This window comes from Podarcis liolepis (genome assembly GCF_965112155.1).
Source record: "Podarcis liolepis genome assembly, chromosome: 5".
Classification (NCBI taxonomy): domain Eukaryota; kingdom Metazoa; phylum Chordata; class Lepidosauria; order Squamata; family Lacertidae; genus Podarcis; species Podarcis liolepis.
In genome coordinates this window covers 56,802,452-56,821,391 of record NC_139556.1, presented here as the reverse complement: position 1 = coordinate 56,821,391, position 18,940 = coordinate 56,802,452, and the positions used below count along the sequence as shown (strand labels likewise).

Below are 18,940 nucleotides of genomic sequence, written 5' to 3'. Positions count from 1 at the left end.
TAAAAAAAGTGTTTAGGATGCAAACAGGATCTTTCTTCTTTTTTACAACAGCATAAGCTTATAAATGTGTACAGTGGTACCTCGGGTTACAGACGCTTCAGGTTACAGACACTTTAGGTTACAGATTCCGCTAACCCAGAAATAGTACCTTGGGTTAAGAACTTTGCTTCAGGATGAGAATAGAAATCGCGTAGCAGCGGCGCAGCAGCAGTGGGAGGCCCCATTAGTTAAAGTGGTGCTTCAGGTTAAGAACAGTTTCAGGTTAAGACCTCCGGAACAAATTAAGTTCTTAACCTGAGGTACCACTGTGCTTGGAAGTAAGCCCCATTTAGTTCCATACAACGTATCCACAGGTCACTGTATACAGGTTGCAACTTAAGAGGGCTAAAATCGTACTGTACAATTTTCTATTGTAACAACTTCAAAGTAAGTAGATTGTGTTGAAATATGTGGGCCGTGGATTGCCCGCCCCTGCCTTCATAAAGCATAGAGTTTACTCAGGAAACAATTGATACTTTTTCAGTGCCCAATTCAAAGCTTAAAGAATGTTGACTTTGAGCTCATGTCATATTAAAGCACAAAGGAAACAATTTTCCCACTAAAGGCTAGAGGGTCAAATTTAGCCAGGGTTCCATAAGTCACAGTGACACTTAACTGATAGCTCCCATTAGTTCACAGAGGGAAGAAATCATCAATGTTTGAGCCTTCCGGGTTGAAAGAAAAGCTTTCCCACTGTGAAATGGTGGGCAGCAATTAGGCGGATACTGTGTTGCATGCTCACCCTTGGAGAGATTTGATTCTTTCTATAGGACAGACTTAATGTCTTCAGTGCCAGAAGGCAACATTGGGACAGGAGGAAGAGAACATATTAGCTTGGGATTGGCAGCATCCTAGAGATTAAAATAATTCTTCAGAGACTGAATGCTTTGCTCAAAGGAAAATGGCTTCTTTTCTACTTGCTATGAAGCAAACTGTTACAGCCAGGGTGGGAAACCTGTGGTCTTCCAGATGTTGCTGGACTACAATTCTTATCATCCCTGACCATTAGCTATACTAGCTGTGGAGTCCAATGACATCTGAGCTTCGCAGCCTCACCTTCCTGTGTGGTTCCTACAGGGTGGTTGTGGCTTGATCCATAGAGACTAGAAAGAACCAAGAGGTGATCTGCTCATTAGGTTTGCTGCTGGGAGAAGGCTCTTAGGGGCCCCATGCTTTCCCAATCATTTTGAGTGCTTTTGGCCTCAAAGGAGGCAAGTTGGAGGATATAGTCAGTCCCACAATCTTCCAAAATCCGTACCTCTAAATATGTCCTGGTGTGTCCTGATGCAGAGCTGGAATGACCTCCTCTAGTTATTTCACCCCATTTATAGTTGGAAAACTTGGTGTGGTATTTATGAGGGCAATTGGGCTATGTTTTACTTTTTCCTCCTGAGCTGGATTGCCAAAAGAAGATTTTACATTAGGCAACATGTCCAGTTCTCTTTTTAGAGCAGAGTTGCTACATCATCATAATCATTAGGCATGTCTCGAGTCTCCATTAATTAAATAATCTTTGACTTGTATAACCTTCATTTTTAAAAATTTCACACCCCACTTTTCTCTCAGTCCATCCAAATTCACATAAAAATGATAAATCTACCGTTCACTTTTTTTGTATATTGGAAACAGCAGATCACACCAGATGCCTTCAAATTCAACGATTATTTATCTAGAGCTATAGAACATGAAGCAAAAGTCTTTGACTTACAAGTGTAGCATAAAAAAAACTGAATAATGTCCTGGTTAATTATTGTCTTGGCTAGCGTTGTCCAGGCTTTTTGAAGCTTTGTAACTTCTCAGTGTTTGCATCCAAAGGTGAAAGCATTTCTCTCACATGACCTGCTAGACTGAGGCTTCCAAAGCTTACTTCTTAAAGAAGCAATACACAACCTTCATCTGGGTCAATTATACTCAAAGTAGTAGTCCATGGACCAGTGCTGGTCCATGAGCCAGCTACAGCTGCCAGTTTGTGGTGCCTCCACCAAAGTCCAGGTTGCCAGAGGGGTGCTTCAGGGACAAAATGTGGTACTGGTCTTTGGCACACTGGGAGGTGGGGGGCAGGCAATCCTGGCCATGGTTAGTTTATAATGGTGTAATTGGATTTCCTAGGACCCATGCCAGGAGGTGAGGCAGAGACTCTAGCCTTTAAACCTCATTGAATGAAAATTATAAAGCAAATTGTGCAAGCAAGCATCTAAGTGATTTCTATGAGATGTGTTGGTTTGGCTGCTCCTGCCTTTCAATATTTTTAGCCAATGAGTGAAGCCAGGATATCAGTTTATGAATGAATTGTTTGAACACCAGGCTGCAGGAACACCCAGGATCCTAAAAAGCTGCTGCTTTCATCCTTAGTGCAGGTTTCTTTCCTGGCTCTGCCTCATTGCTAGTCCTTGGAATCTCTGCAGCTCACCCTTTATCTCTTCTTAGCAACCTGGATAAAACTTTACTGTGGTGGGTTCATCTAAGATCAGGTATTCCTTAAAAAAAATACTACTACACAGTAGGTGTTGGGTGGATGTACAAAAAAAAAAGCACTGCCCCCAAAATCTAATGCAAAATGTCAAAACTTTGCAAAGAGGCTTATGCATGTCTACAGCTGTGTAGGAACTGATGGCCAGGCATTTTTAAAGTTTTCACTGCATAGTTAACTTATAGAGCAGTCATGCTCTCTATTGATTAACAGGTCTGTTTCCTCATTCACACTAACAATTGTGTAAGGTCATTTTTATGGAAATAAGTAATTTCCTGGCATCAGAAATGTGATAAGACGAAAAGCAAGAAGAGGTTCCAAGTATACACTAGGCTGGATTAAATGCCTTCTAACCACAACTTCATTTTAGTCCAGGGAATCAGGCAAAGCCAACTAATTAGAAAGTCACTTACGTTTTGATTAGCATCTCTGCTTGCCTAAAACAGACCACACCACTTGTTCTTGCATAGTTGAAACAAATGGAATGTAACATGAGTACACTTGTGTTGTCAATTATCTGCCTAATAGGCTTATAATTGAAACCACCATAATCATGTTGATTTCCTAATAAGCAATGAATGAGATAAAGTAACAAAGATTGCCCTTGTGGATTTATCCTATTGCTTTAATTGTAAATAACCAAAGTTCTCTCTTTAGAATTCTCAAGATCTATGGGAAAACTAAAAATAAGCCTCCACATCTAAATACATCTGAGATTTGCAGAGGATTTGATTATTTGTTCAAGAAATACTGAAATGCACTGAAGATACCACTGAGACTCACTACAACAGGGGGAGATTAGACAATGATTTCCTTGAATTGAAGAATTGGCTGAACAATAAAAATAAGAACTTAAATTTAAAAGTCACACAAATTATAAAGAGGAAGGAAGGAAGGAAGGAAGGAAGGAAAGGCCCCAGTATATGATGCAACAATGTGTTCCCAGAATGATTTGGAGGTTATTTATTTATTTGTTTCATTATTTATCAGCTGTTTTTCTGCCTGCAAATACCCAGCATTTTTTAGTCAAAAACAAGTTAAATAATATCATTAAGGCTACACTAACAAAAGCATTTCACCCTAAACCAGTGTTTCCCAAACTTTGGTCTCCAGCTGTTTTTGGACTACAACTCCCATCATCCCTAGCTAGCAAGACCAGTGGTCAAGGATGATGTAGTTCAAAAACAGCTGGAGACCAAAGCTTGGGAAACACTGCCCTAAACCCAACAATTAACGTTTTTGAACACCACTGGCTAGATCCCATTTGGTATGCATTATTCTAGGGGTTGCCAGTTCAGTGCCTCCGGGCACCAGGACACCCACAAAGACTTTCACTGGTGCCACCAGGTAGGGGCCCCAGACTCTGAGCTTTCTTTCTTTGCTTTAAAAAAATGAAGACTCTAGCCCACCCAAAAAGTGATGGGGGGAAATGTTCTAAGCAATTTCTGTGAAATGGGAGTTAGTGTGGCATGCCCACTTTGTATATTTTCTTAGTACAGATGAATTCTCCCTGTTGCTATTAGATAGCAACATCATCCGTGTATGTATGTAAAATTGGTATCATGTGATCTCTACAATCAAGACCAGAACAGCATAGCTGGCTACTCATGGAAACCCTTAGCTGCCTCTCTAATTTTATGCTCTCCCATGCTCCCCTTGGCACTCATTTTGTGTTACGACATGCCACCTCACCCCCCATAGCAACTATTTTATGAGCAATACCCCCAGTACACACTCTAAATTTGAAACATGCCCACTTTTCCAAAAAGATTGGCAACTTCTGCTTTCATCTGTTCAGTAATTATCTTGGTAAACTGAGGGGTGCGGTAAAATAAAGCCTGATAAGTTAGGAAAGGGCAAACAGAAGGGAGCTTTCCCCATATATTTTGGACAGCACTGATTGCCTCTTTGACAGGTTTCTTTTCTGTGGTTGCAGTGTCAATTATGGCTGCTTAATCAGGACTACATTGCACATTTAAGCATGTATATACATATGTATTTATTATTGCATTTAGATCCCACATTTTTCTCCAAGGTGCTGAAGGTGGCATACATAGTTCTCCCCATCTTCAGTTAATTACCACAACAGCTCTTTGAGGTAGGTTAGGCTGAAAGATTGTGACTGGCACAAGGTCACAGTTTCATGACCAAGAGGGGGTTTCAATCCTAATCAGAGACTCTGACTACCACACAACACTGCCTCTCATTATGTAATCTGGTTCACTATATGATCCCAGACTGGATGGGATCATCATGTGACAATTCAAACAGGGAGTAGATAAGAAAGGGGCAATGATACAGAAGAAGCAGTAGTGAATGGAAAGGATAGGAAAACGTGGACATTTTCACAATTTCTGTTGTGGGGAGTTTTAATTGGTAGGGAAATAATTTTATAACTCCCATCCTGCAATACTTTTTTAGACAATGTAGAAACAAAAAAAATTCAAGTGTATTTGCAACGTCACTGCATACATTTCACCAACTGTATATAAAGTTTCTCTCAACATTTCTAATATGCTTTTTTTCTCATTCAAACTTCATTTCAGGTTTAATTTAATGACAACTTGAGGGTGTGTCAAACTCCCTGAGGAAATTCCTAAGTATAAACACAAACTTCCAGCTTACTTTTAAATCCTTAATGCTTGGTTCTGGTAAGATAATCACTACTTAGTTTATAATTGGGGAAATGCCTCAAAACTCACAAGAGAAAAAGTTGAAAGCTGGACAAAAGCTACGTGGAGGGAAGTGCTGGCAGTTTTCACTTAAAAAGCTGTCAAAAAGACAGAATAATATCTGTTCTCGTCCACTGAACACAGAATATACCTTGGGTGGATGGGTGTTTAGTTTTTGTTAAAACCTGAGATAATAAGAAGGGGAAAGGAACAGAAGTGCAATGAAGGCAAAATCTCCTGGCTTGGCGGTAGCATGGGAGTGCTACACCCAAGAAAGGCAGTATCTCCTTCATAATATTACACAATATTATTTATTCATTCATGTGCAGGCATTTCCATATGGCTCAAGAAATAAAATTCCAGAGTGGTGTACATTTTAAGAACTGAAAGCATATTCAGAATAAAACACTGGTGGCCGGGGGGGGGGGTGCAGTAAAGCATATTCAGTACAATGAACAACATAGCCAGAGGTGCCTAGTTGCACCCAACATTGGGGGGAGAGAGGGGGTGTGAGGCTTTTAATCTCAGCATTGTGGGTTCTAGCCCCACGCATGGCAAAATAAATTCCTGCAGAATGACCCTTGTAGTCCCTTCCAACTCTCAGTTCTATGACTCTAATGGTTTATTTTGTCCCTTGCAGCAACAGATCCAAACAATGCTGGACTAAAATGCTGAGCAATGATTGATCCGTTGAAAAGCTAAGAGACACTGCAGTATGTGATGCTGAAGCTCTCTCACCTACTCTCTGCTGTTACTGATATACTTATGAAGATAAGGTGAGACGAGAGGCTCCTTTCCTGAAGAAGTGAGTGCCTGGAAGCATAGGGTGAAGCTATCACTAGAGGCAAGAGTTCTTCTTTACTCAGCCTTGATGAACAGGGCTCAAGACTTGGCTCATTGACGCTGGAGTTATCTTTAACCCCAACTTTCAACTGTAGCTCTGCTTTTAATTTCTACTATGTAGCGTCATCTTTCTTCATATCTGTTTCTTCTCATTTTTCTCTCTCTCATGTTCAATAAAGAAAACAAAGAAATGTATGATTGTGGTGTCACTGGAGCGCAAACCAATAGCTTTCGTCCCTGCGGCCTTTACTAGTTCAGCGGCTGCAGCTGCATCCCCCCCCCTTTTTTTAGCCTAATAGTGTTGTAATGCCCATAAAAATGAAGAGTGCCTTCCTGTAATTGCTGTGATGCCTGGATAGCACCGAGTTCTCCCTGACTGCCTTTTCACAGCCTTTCTGGTGACTCACCAGAAGGAAGCACTTTGCCAAAAGATATCAGAGTAGTTGGAGCAGAAGTTCATGATTTAGATGAACATTTTATAAAAATTGCTATAATAATCAAATAGTTCTTATTTTTGTCATTATGAGGTCTTTCCCCGTGACATCACATTCTGGAAGCAGATTGCCCTCATCAGAATAATGTTATACCTAGGGCACTGAATAAGAAGAGGGTTTTCTTTCTCTCTCTTGCAATCCAGAACAAAAATGAATCAACTGCAGATATTTTTTTAAAGGCCAGAAGGATTGTAATGTTGACATTAAAAATAGTTGGATCTCCGAACCTGCGCCCACCCATTTCATCTGCCCTTAACACTTATCCATGATTACTTAACAAATGAGGCTTTTGTTGCCAGATCACAGTTCAGATTTATATCCCTTAAAATCCAGCCTTTCTACTATGGTGTACTTGTGATACTCTCCCCCATGCCTGCAGCAATATAGAATCAAGCAATATACAACTATGGATAAGCCAATAGAATGATGGGATTGCAATACCTAATAAACATAGGAAAAAGAACGCATTTGTGCAAATATTGCAGGCTTTTCTCCATCTAACAGAGATATTAAAAAGTCACTGCTTGGTTCGGGTTTGGTATTAGATTGATGGAGATAATATATGAATATATGATTATATATTCCTTTTTTCTTTGGGCTTCTCTGGAGCTTGAGAGCCAGGACGGGTCAGTGTGGTGGGGAGATACTGCAGAACCTTATGACAACAAGGGGAGGGCTGGAGCACAGTAATGTCAGAGCTGTGTGGGTGCACTGGTATATAAGCCAGTGCTGTGTGGTTGCATCTCACATTAGCCCAGGAACTCCAGAGCAAGTCAGTGTGTTTTAGATATCACAAAGATGAAATTCCTCAAGCATTTGTGCATGCAGCCAAACAACTGACCCCTCCAGCAGCCAGGGAAATGAGATGGAATGAAAGGCAATGAGAGCAGTCACAATGATCTATGAAAACTGAATTTTGGGGAGAGGAAGGGGCGGTCTCTTCAAAGCAATGTTGTGTATCGGAGAGGATAGAAGCAGTGTAAGCATACTTTATTATTTAATGCAAGCCACCTTTCTGATTTGGAATGGAAATCACTAATGGGGAATTCAGAATACCAGCTTTCTGTGGCCATGAGCCATCTATGTGCATCCATGGACAAACAATGATCTGTCAGAATAACTTATCTTACTGAACAGTTGGGAGGAGAAAGGAATAATATTTGTAACACTTGAGTCCTAGGGGTAGGGCAGCAAGCACAAGCATAAATAAACCATGTAAATACCGTTGAATCAAACTCAATCTACCTATAGTTGATGAAGTCTGTTTAGGAGTGAGTGTTGCATATCTCATGAATGTCTTATTTTTTCCATTGATGAAATACTTTCTGGAAGACACAAGAGGTTTTTTTTCCCCCAACCTTGGATCAAATGCAGCAACAATATTGTACATTTTCTTCCCTGGGAATTCAGATCTTTGGTCTAAATAATGGATCTGAGGAAGTCATATGTTTCTCATGTCTTGCTGGTGATTTCAGAGAAGGTCTCTTCTGATTAACATTCTAACTAATCTTAATGGCATGTAAAAATATTGAAATAGGCCTAAAAGATGCCAGAGAGAGAAAGATAAGAGTCACACAAGACTATGCCGAAGATCTCAAGCGCATTGCTAGGTAACACATTCTTCTCTGTTTTTCTTTAATATTCAGAAGTCAATATGTACCATTGCAAGATGGATATGTATAATTACTGTAGATTTCAGAAGCTTAAAAAGCCAGAACCAGATAGCAAAAATTAGATTTTAATGAACAATTCAACAGGAGTCATTTATGAAGTGGTGTCTTGAGGATATCATAATGATTTAGAAATAAGGCAAATTAGATGAGTCCAAAAAATGAGAGGGTGGGGAGCAGAGGAAAGAGTTGGCAGCAGGGGGAATAGCAAGATCGAGAGGAGATTAAAATAACTTCAAACATAAGCAGAATAGGGGAAATAAGACTTTGAAATTAGTTTTAAAATCTTAATATGCCTTTTAATATTGCAAAATATGTTTAAATGGTATTGTTAGCAAATCTGGTTTGGGTGCAGAAGCAGGGATTCCAATAGCAATCAAAGGAATTTTGGAAGAAAAATAAAGTTATAGTGTTGATGAGACTGCTGTATCTTGCTGCAGTGGGCCCTAGGAAATGGGGCATGCTTTGACTTTTCTGCCCTTCTCCTAAAACAGCGTCACAGTCTGTCTCTTGGTCCTCTCCCTTTCACCTAATATTCCCATTCCTTGGATCTCCTCACCTTGGGAGGAAAGTTTACCAAACTCTTTGTTCTCTCACTTCCACCATGTGATGAGTCTAATCTGCAAACGCCAAGCATAGACCAAATGGTATTAACAAGCCATCTTTGTTTTCTATACAAATAAGTTAGAAACTCTTACCATTTTGAAACAGTGCCTTTTATTGCTGCTGTATGGAAAACATGAATCTGACCTTTGAATAGTTTGTAAGTAAGCCATTTTTTAACTTAACAAACATGTGGTCTCTTTCTATGCAAAGGGGAGTGGGGAACTTTGGAAGCAATTTAGAAGGGGATATTTTAAAGGTCTATCAGCCTATATTTCCACACTTTACTTTGCTGCATGTTTTGTGATTTTAAATCTCTACTGAGGCTCTCTCCCCAAAGAGTACTTGCCCCACACCTGGATCTAGGCCTCCAGGGAATTCTTTTATTCTACCATATCTATTTTTTCCTTTAACCAAATTACAAATAGATAGATAGATAGATAGATAGATAGATAGATAGATATTGGTCTATATATTTTGGAAATCAATATCATTGTTGTTATCATTGTTGGAGAGGACAAAAACAATCTATCTTGTCCAACACCCTTTTTCTCATGGTGGTCAACCCAAAGCCTAGGACAAGTCCACAATCAGGACATGAGGATGGCAGCAACTGATTTTCAGGCGCATGATGTCTCTGATCTTGAGAGCATCCATAAATTATTGTATGACTATAAATCTCATTGACTTCTATGGGGGCTTGCTTTCAAGTGAGCACAGTCATAACTTCTACAGAACAATTATGTGTGGTTTTATTGGATCTGACAGCTATTTTGTCATCTGCTTTTCTAAGCCTTTTAGCAAAATATATAACTGTGGAAGTTATTCAGATGATAGTTAGTGACACCCTCTCTCCAACATGACTGTTAAATAAACTCTGAAATTACAGAAAGGCTTAAAAATACCTCTAGCTATTTTATGCTGATGATTATGCCAAAGTACTTCGCTCGGGAGTCCTACACGATTATGATAGCTTGAAATTACTGGGATCAATTAACTGCATGAGACAGACTTACTATACAGTGCAGAAATCTGTTGTTATAGCTACAAGGAAATATAAACATGGAAACAAGGCCTTGCTCCAGAACTCACCCTGTGTTTATGTCCTGCCTATGTTTTCTTCCCAGAATGCTTTTTGTGAAGCCATATGTTGCCATGCTATGGTCACCCATGAATTATCAATCCCATTTGCTCTGTCCCCATCCCCACCCCCCTTTCATGTTTCTTGTCCTTTTATGTCTACTCTTGGGGACATAATGCATGTGTATGGTTTTTTCATTAAGAAATGAAAGCAAGCTGACTAAGGAAACATCCTGGGGCTTGAGATAAGAGGGAAGGGAAGGGAGGAGTAGACATGTGTGAGGGAGAGAAGCTTTCATTTTTATTGGCAGGTCTAGTTTTCAATCACAGTGAATTATTTTCCAAGGCACAGTGATTTGGAGGGGGGGTACACTGAAGAATATAAACAGATGTTCTTCATGTGAGTTGCCATTATCCAGTTTTGGGGAGTAACCATAGCCTAAGTGCTAGTGGTATCAGGGTGCCCTTCTTCCACAGTTGCTCTGTTTCCTAACACAAAAATGTGGGGAATGTGACTTTTCCAGACTTTACCTTTATGATTAAGGTAAAATCATCTAGCACAATTTTCCCTGGACCTATCAATCTCAACTTTGACAGGTGTCCTAACGAGGAGATCCTCCCCCACATCTGCAGCAATTTCTGAAATTTGTCAAGCACAATACATTCTGGAGTGTCTCATTTGCCTGCAAATTTCATCCACTTAGGCAAAATGGGGAACTATGTATCGGTTCTTGGATTTATCATTGTAATCAAGGTGGGCAAAAAAGAATTTATGGATTTAAAAGATCAGATTTGGACTCAAATCATGAATCAAATTGGAATGACACAAAGCGAATCCCAAACAGTTTGGGTTGCTTCCAACTGAAGTAGATACAAATGAATCTTGTGGTAATTGCACACTCCGTATTGGTTAAAGCCTAAGACTGATTCATAAGAACATGAAAAATCATCACGACAAGCACCAACACCAACTCTGGTAGCAGCACTAGCACTAACTTGGTTCTTTTCACTAGTATACTACTGTATTGCCCTGTAGGTGCAAGTATACATATACATGCTTATCTTTTTATGTACACTCTTTGAGAGGGACATATACAGTATGAGTAATAAGCATGAGATTCAGCATGCCTATCACCCAGAATCTATAAAAATGTATGCCACTGATAAACCAAATCATTGTTAGCTTTTACATCAAGTGGTTGCTTCAGACAGCAGATTCCAGAGAGGCACTTTCCCCTGCTGCTTCAATCTCCATTCTGTGTTCTTAAATTAAAATATATAGTCTAGAATATGTGACTGTCAAATGTGAAAATGTACACAGCCAGCTCTGAAGCGTATCAATGTAGGTGACAGCGAAAAATCAATGGTCCCACCTCACCCCTATTCTGCAGTAAATTGTAAGAATGGGCAAAGTCCTGCATGATAAGACATTCTGTGCTTTGTACAGAAATGCCAAACATCTAGAGATAACAAAAAGAGGCAGACTCAAGTCCATTGCTGGATAGTATATGGGGAGAAATACAATGTGCTGGTGGGAAAATTTCAAAACAATTCATTGACAAGTACAATGCCAGTCAAACACACACACACACATTCATGAAGTCATAGGAAAGTGATCACAAACCCACAAGTGTTGACTATAGAAATATCAAAGTACATCAGTTCATAAATATAATAATATTGCTTTGTCCACAACAAATTCAGTTACAGTTTATAACTGAATAGTATTTTCTCTGATGGGATGATAGTCTGATACTTATTTATTAACTGCCATATATTGACACAATCAATGAATTGTTAGTATAAATGTATAAATAGATCATATAGTAAAGTGTGCCTCAGGTAATTCTGTGATTTTATTTTTTTATAACTTACATTTACTCTGTTGAAACATGTTTAAAAGTCTGTATATATAACATTGTAAGCTGCCTTGAGCAATTCTTTTTGTTGGAAATATGGCATAAAACTGTAATATATAACACTCATCTGAAAATGTTGTAGAAATGATAATCTCATATGGAACAATGATCACCATAAGAATCAACCTATAATGAATAAGTTTTCAAAGTTATTAAAATATAACTTGTACCTTTATATTATAAGAAAATCCCTTAAAAATATGTCTGAGTAAACAATTACCAGGCACGATTGTGTTCAGTTGGTTATATGTTCAGTCAAGAGAGAAAAATACTTTACGACAGTGAAAAAGGGTATCTGTGACATTATATATCTAATTTGGCTCTCATAATGATTGTTTGCATCATTTAATTGTAACAAAAATACAAAGGCTATTCAGTCTCCTTTTTATTCTCCTTCACAATCAGATATTTAATGGGGTTCAGATCCTTATTAAAATACTAGTAAAGGTAAAGGGACCCCTGACCATTAGGTCCAGTTGCAGACGACTCTGGGGTTGCGGCGCTCATCTCGCTTTACTGGCCGAAGGAGCTGGCATACAGCTTCCAGGTCATGTGGCCAGCATGACTAAGCTGCTTCTGGTGAACTAGAGCAGCACACGGAAATGCCATTTACCTTCCCGCCAGAGCGGTACCTAGTTATCTACTTGCACTTTGATGTGCTTTCAAACTGCTAGGTGGGCAGGAGCAGAGACCAAGAAACGGGAGCTCACCCCGTCATGGGGATTCGAACCGCCGACCTTCTGATTGGCAAGCCCTAGGCTCTGTGGTCCCCAAATTGCTACAAAGGGCTCTAAATCACATTGGGATGTGGGGCCTGCACAGCCTTCAAACATACAGTCAAGACCTTGCCAAACATGTCAAAATTGTATTTTGAGGCCGTTTGTTGGGGAGTGGGGTGAAACCCTCTCAAAATCTCAGGAAAATGCCTTTCTCTAAAAGCCGCAGAAATTCAGCCTCTGTTTCAGCGGGGAAACTGAGAGGGAGATTTGGGCCCATCCTTGTTAAGAATGCAAGAAACAGCTTGGTTTATAATAGCCATACAAAAACAATGGGTGGACCGACAATAAAAGGTGTAATGTGCACATAATGAGAACAGTTGCCACCTGTGGGTCCTGTAAGTAATTGTGTGGCTTGTACACATGGTGTGTGTGCGTGCGCGCACGCGCACGCACGCACACACATGCATGCATGTGACCCACTTTTGGTGGGTCTAATGGCCCTCAACCCTCATCTGTTCTTTCCCATTCTCAGCCAAGTCCTGGAGACAAAGGGGTGAATGTGATGCCTGGGCTTGTGGAAGATTAAGACAAAATGCTTATCACCTGGAAACCAGGTGTTCTCCCTACCCCCCGCCAGTGGCTAGAGTTTTATTTATTTGAGAATATAGTGATCATATGATTATATTAATCTGTTGGATTTATTATTCTTTATTTACATCTGGGTGTTTTTGTTGTTCTTGTTTTGGACAGCAGTTGGATTCTGCGTTGCTGGTAATTAAAGAATGCTAGCTGCTTTCAGTGCTACCTTGGCAAGTGGTGACCTTGCAAGCAAGGGCATTAGGCATTCGCTGTTAGTAATGATGACAACCCAAGTGGAATGAATTGCAAGAGGAACAGGGTGGGAAAGCAAATGTAGGAGGACTGTGTTCTGCAAAGGAGGAAGAAGGCTTAGAGGTGCTTTTCAAGTTTAACAGAAAGCGACTGAGAGGCAGAGTAATTAAATTCATTGTGAGCCGTGTCCATCCTGCATAGCATAATAGGACTAAACCAGAAACTGTATCAGATAGCCTAACTTCCTATTGCCATGTTAATTGTCATGCTGCTGAGCTACGCAGCAACCAAATTACATTTATGCAGGATTAATTAGTACCATTCTCAATGAAGTTACTATTCAATGTAAATGAAGCAGATTAGCATGGAGTTATGTGATGGCTTATGAGAATGGAAACGGGATTTTTCATTTCTAAAATGGTGGGATTATCATAAAGTCAAATGTAATAGAAGGAAAACAAAACTGTTAGAAATTCAAATGCAAGTCTTCTATTTGGTTTTTTAACAGTACAGAAAAGACATGGATTTATAGAGGTAGGAAGACCATTCTGTGTGGATAGATATGCACCCACTCCACATCTCCTTTGGTTCTGCTGAAATTGGAGGTGATCTTTTATCCCTCTCATGTTGACCATGATGTCAACAAATCACTCTAAGTTGGATCAGGTTCCTCACAAAGCCTATTGTCACATTTTTTGTACTCTCTATTGTTTGTGTACTATATCACCACATATACAAGGTGTGTGTGTGTGTGTGTGTGTGTTTATGCTCTGTTTTTCTGCTGTAGATCCATGTGCTATGCAATAAAGTGAGGTAGCTTAAATGTTGCCCGCGGAGTACTGGACAGTTTTTGGATGATTTTATTATTGTTAAACTTTTTCGAAAATTGCCCACTGCTCTGCTTGGGAAAAAAATTATCTGGAGCTCTTTGATATGCCATAGGCAGTGCTGCGGACAGCTTTACCTTGCAATGCCAATTAGAGGACATCCCCTTCCAACAAGAGCAAGTGCTAGGAAAGCTAAATTGGTCAGTGTGAAGCTACTAGTGTTTTAAAAAATTACAAGCAATACTCAGCCACCTCTTAATTATTCTAGGGCAAGAAATAGATAAACCCCACCTCCATCAGATATGAAACTAATATAATTTTTGGAGCTTTAGTTTGCCTAACATGTGTTATGAAGAAAAGTAGATTCCTTTTCCTCCCCACAAAATTCTCAGGATCTGCAATTTGGCAGACTTAAACCATTCTGGAGAGACTCCAAATGTCAACTTCTTCATCCAAAAGGGTGTGCGCATCATTTTCTTTAAAGATATAAAAATATAAATCCCGATAACAGTAAATGGGGAACAGAGAGCCACATTTTACACAGAGCTAAATCAAGATCAAAGGATAGAGAAGACAGAGCGACTGAGGGAACATCTGTCTGATATTGTACCATTTTATGATCAGAAGTTGGCTGTACTTGCAGCTGAAACCTACTGGAAAGAATGTTATTTGTATCCATCTGCCTCAAGAGACAATGGAGTGTGCCTCTGAGGGTGAAGTCAAACCACTGCATTAGCATAATCAAAGTGAGATCCCCAGGGTACAAGCCTGGGCCGTGTCTTTGGCTGCCCAGATGACAAGACACACACACACACACACACACACACACACGGCCTTGCTGATGTAGTCCAAAGGAAAGCAGAACAATATATTAGGCACCAGCTTGGCTGCAAGAAGACAGCAAAGATACCCATACTTGAGGGAAGCAGACTAGCTTAGGAAGTGCAAGGAAAGCCAGGTTCAGGGCAAGGGCGGCATTTCCCCCCAATAACTGAGCTTGCACCTCACCTGAGCCCCATTCATGAGCTTTGCAAACCATTCAAGTTTCATGCAAGTGCTAGTGAGATTTAGCAATATGCATGTATTCAGCCATGAAAAATAACAAACCAATAGTCAGCTTATCAAACTAGGTCATTATGATTGTACAACCCATTTCAATGTCAGATCTGTTGTGCCGATAAAGTGTGCATTCCCTTGAATTCTGTTTAACTGAAGTGATGTGAGTAGCCATTAACATTCATTGTTGTGTTTCTAATCCTGTCTCCTACCATGATTGTGTAATTCCTATTTAAATCAATCTGGTTTTCTCCCATAGAAGTTGGGTTAGGATCCCACCCTTCTGCATTTTGATTTGTTTTTGCAACTGGCTGCTAACCAAGTATCACAGATAAATCCAGCCATCTCTGCTCTCCATTCCTCTTTACCATTTTATTGCTTGTGTGGAGACAAAATCTTACAAACACACACACACACACACACACACACACACACACACTTGCAGGTGCAAATAAAGACACTGCAGTACAAACCAAATACATAACCCTTGTGGGTATACAAATAGATACTTGGTGATAGGGAGCAATGATTAACAGTAGCAGAACAGCAAATAGTAAAATCCATTATGCAAGGAATTCTCCCAGATCAAAGCCAAGTATGTCATTTTCAAAAAACACAAGAGTTGGCGAAGCTGATATGCATTTTATGAGCCATGGACTGAAACGAACTGAGCTTATGGAAGGACCACAATAAAAATGAATGTGCACAGGACTTTGAACCCATTGCTTACTCATGGCAATACCTATCTCTGTCCTCCAACACCTTGCTACCACTCTCAACCCCCCCCCCAATTATCTGCCAACTCGGGTTGCCATTGCATGCTGCCTAATGGTAGGGCCAAGCACTGATCCCCACAAATTTACTACAGTTCATGCACAAGGACCAACATGTTTACATCCAATTCCATTTGACTCTATATATGGACTCTAAACTTTTAAGAGTGCAGATTGTGTAACCAGTCGGCGATAGCCCCAGCCCCCAGGGATCACAAGGAAGAAATAAAGACTCTGACAACACTATATGGAATTAAAATCAGGCCACAACTTTGTTAAATTTCTGAATGTAGGAAGATCTTGGCTTCATAGCTGTCAACATTCAGATTTGAAAATAAGGGATCAGCAGCCTCGAAAATAAGGGATCTGCAACCTCACCTGTCCTGGGGACAGTCTACGGGATATCTAGCAATCCGGGATAGCAGCGGGAGACGGCGCTGGAATAAGGGAATTTCCCGCAAAAAAGGGAAGGTTGACAGCTATGCTTGGCTTAGGCCTTGGGCGTGTATCCCTCCCAGCCCCCCAGCCGGGGGGAACTGGGGCTCATCAGGGTAAATGGGATAGGGGGGTGCTCTGCAAGATGTAAGTGTAGCAGGCAGCCAAGGCAGCCAAGCCCATATTCCCGCACGCAGCGTAGTTCACTGACGACCTTTTAGTGTATGGCCAGTGACACCCATATATATAACCCTTTAAGAGGGGGACCCTGGAACCCCCGCCGCAGGGAAGTGAATCACCACTTCATGCCCTCACCCTTTAGGGAAGAAAAGACTAAAGGATTCTACCCAAGGCCATAACCGCCAAAGTTGTGACAAATTACTACGGGGAAGACAAAACCTGTCAATGGAGGAAAAATTTATTCCCAGTCTTTCAACAGCAACCAGTCAAAGAACATAGCAGTGCCCGCTAAACAGGAAGAAAAAGTTAACCTGCAAACAAGAAACATTAAACAAAGGGAGGGTAGGGAGGGTGAATCTCCAGAGCTGACTGCCTGGCTACTGTCAGCTCCACCCCCTATTTATAAATGGGGCTGGCCCCACCTCCCAGCTTGATTACTGAGGCTGGGCGTGAACCTCCAAAAATTAACACTGAGATTAACACAAGCCAGCCCCTGTTTGCCAGTAAGCTCCCTGGGAACTGTAGCACCACGTGCGATCCCGCAAAGGGCACCCACAATGTAAAGTGTGAGTGCTCATTGTGCTAATGAAGTCTGTGTGTATTGGGATGTATGAACATAGGTCATTGTTCAGACAGGACCTCAAACACATGGAAAACAGAAGCAGGGGCTTCTGTCACATATATAACTGTCTTCCATCTTGCTCAGGGCTGAGCTGTGATCTTTCCTCTTAATATATTCTAAATATATATTTCACCAATGTCTCACTTCCCCCTCCACTCCCAGTTTGTCTGCAGCAAATCAGTCTGTTTTCATGTTTAATGCAGGCTATCCACCATCCCTTCATGAGTAAATTGTCTCATATTAAGGCGTAAATGTTAACTTTTAATGTATTGGTATCATTATTGTTCTCTGGGAAAGATCAAAGGCTGAAATAAACCAGTGACTGGAAATGCTGAAAGTATTTTAATATCCTTTTTTTTTTTTTAACTTAACTACCCCTAATAGTTTAAATTGGTTTGGAATTTATTTGTGAAGAATGACCCACCCGATCTCCAAGAGTCATAGACACCACAGACACTTAATGAGTCACAAACGAACTTTCAAGAGAGGGGGAAACTGATACCAACAAACAGGCCCACACCCTTAATTTAACTATCTTCTCTTATTTTGGTTCTCTTTGACGGAAATCATTAGGAGGCAGTCTTGATTTTGTTTGCAGATGGTAATCAAACACCCACCAGCTTCCCACATGGCAGGCATGTAATAAGCTTTGACAAAGTGAAAAGTTGTGATAAAATTGTACATATTTCTCAGCTCCTAACTTTGTTATCAAGTCTTGCTCATATTGTTTCCATAGATCTTATCTTCGTAAGCAGCACATGACTTTCTAATTGCATTGAACTGTAGAAGAGTAGAAGGCAAATTGCATTCAATCATGCCACATCATCATTTCTCCCCTCATGTCATGTTGATACATAAGAAAAATAAAGTATCTAGTGCACATAGAGACAAGGGTGGAGATTGCCTCCTGCAGCCTCAGTATGATTGATGTATTAATTTAATTTATTTAGGTGTCAATCAATAAGCTTACTTTTTTCCAAAATATTACATATAAAATGCAATGTGAATAATTAAAATCAACAGTAAGTGATAAAAGGAAGCTAAATGAAATAACAGCAAAGTACCTTTCCTTGCAAAAGAGACAACATAAATAGTTTACTGACGGTATTAAACTGCAGTGGGCCACAATAGTCAGTTTATATAATAGTTTATAATAAAGCCTGGATGAATAAAAAGGGCTGCATTTGGCGTTGAAAATACAACAGAGAAGGCACCAAGTGAGACTTTTCTGGGGAGGCTATTCCATAGCTAGGATGCCTCTACCACCATGCTGCCTTCATGCCCAGCCCACTATTGCCTCTCAAGGCATCTGTAACTCTGCCAGACTACTTCTATGTAAAGACCTCTTGTGCACCCCTTTGAGCAACCAATGCCTGCTCTTTCCCAGGCTTCTGTGAAATGGCTTTACTCCTTCTGCTGAAAGTAAGCTGTGCACCAGAGTCCTGGGGCTGAATATGAGCAGAATGTTCAATGATGAGGTACAGGTGGCCTCATTAAATCTGCAGCGATTGGTAAAGAGGCAGTGTGCCCTTAGAAACAATGAAGCTGCAGAGGGTCTCCAAACGTAAAACCTCTTCTGCAGTAACCCCAGAGTCTTGAGTAAGTCACAATTTCCTTACTTCATGGGTTAATTCAGAAGAAGGGCCCCCAGAAAGATGAAATGGAGTATATGATAAGGGATCTACAATCTCTTTTTAAAAAAAATTA

General features: G+C 40.3%; 1 protein-coding gene across 1 annotated transcript in view; it reads right to left on the bottom strand.

Annotated features, from left to right (window-relative positions):
* SORCS1 (sortilin related VPS10 domain containing receptor 1) overlaps positions 1–18,940 on the bottom strand; it is a 413,218-nt gene that overhangs the window by 21,497 nt on the left and 372,781 nt on the right. The gene's annotated exons all lie outside the window — the stretch shown is intronic.